Source organism: Tupaia chinensis, unplaced genomic scaffold, assembly GCF_000334495.1.
Source record: "Tupaia chinensis unplaced genomic scaffold, TupChi_1.0 Scaffold149964_1, whole genome shotgun sequence".
Lineage (NCBI taxonomy): Eukaryota > Metazoa > Chordata > Mammalia > Scandentia > Tupaiidae > Tupaia > Tupaia belangeri.
The window spans coordinates 501,811-502,742 of record NW_006209805.1 but is presented as its reverse complement, the minus strand read 5'-3'; positions in this window follow the sequence as shown (position 1 = coordinate 502,742).

The window sequence follows — 932 nt, the reverse complement described above, 5'->3', positions numbered from 1 at the left end:
GCCCAATTCCTGGAGGCCACACCTGCGCGGGTCCTGCTTGCCCAGAGGCCCCTGCTGCAGGGTTCCAGAATGTTCAGGCCGTCCCCGAGTGCTATGCAGCAGAGAAAAAGACCCTGCGATCGTGGAAAACGCCAAAAAGTGGGCTTTCAGGCGCACCGCTATGTCCAGGGGAGGCACGGCCCGGAGAGCGGAGCTCCCTTCCTTCTGATTCGTGTCTTTAAAGTTTACTTATTTCCGGGACCAGCAGGTGGCGTAATGGCCATGTCGCTGGATTCCCATGTGATGGACCCGGTGGCTTAAACTCACGCCGGGTGCGTGTGCATGCGTGCCCAAGACCCCGGGAGGAGCATGGAGGGGAAGGGATTGCGGTGTGGCCATCCCCCCTGGCGGGTGATTTCTCGCTTTCTGTCTCTCTGTCTCTCTCCGTCTTTCTGGCAAGCGCGCACGCGCACTATAGCAAAAACCTCTCAAAAAAAAAAACGTTTATTTATTTCCTTCTTCCGTGGGTGAGAGATCAGAGCCAGCACCTGGGCAGGTGTCCACCCGCCGTCCTCCTGGCTCCTGGGCACCCAGGTGCGCGTGGGTGCTGGGGAGGCCCCCGGAACCCAGGCCCTTCTCATGCGGTCCAGTCGCCGTGCCACACTGAGCTCCGCCAGGCCCGTCCAGTTTCCAGACAGGGCTGCTCAGGCCGTGCGCCAGGGGCTGCACGTGGACAGGACTGGAGGGGCGGGGAGTAAGGCCGACCCGGCTGGTCTCAGGGGACGTGAGGACGTTCCGCTCCCAGGCCCGTCCCCCTTCCCCCCAGCCGGCTTCTAGGTGTAGGGACGCTCGCTGCTCGGCTCCCCGCCCGTCCCGGACGCTTGCACACTACGGTCTGCGTCCCGCCCCGCGCGCCCAAGTCCAGGCTCCGCCCCGACCCGCCTCCCGCGACC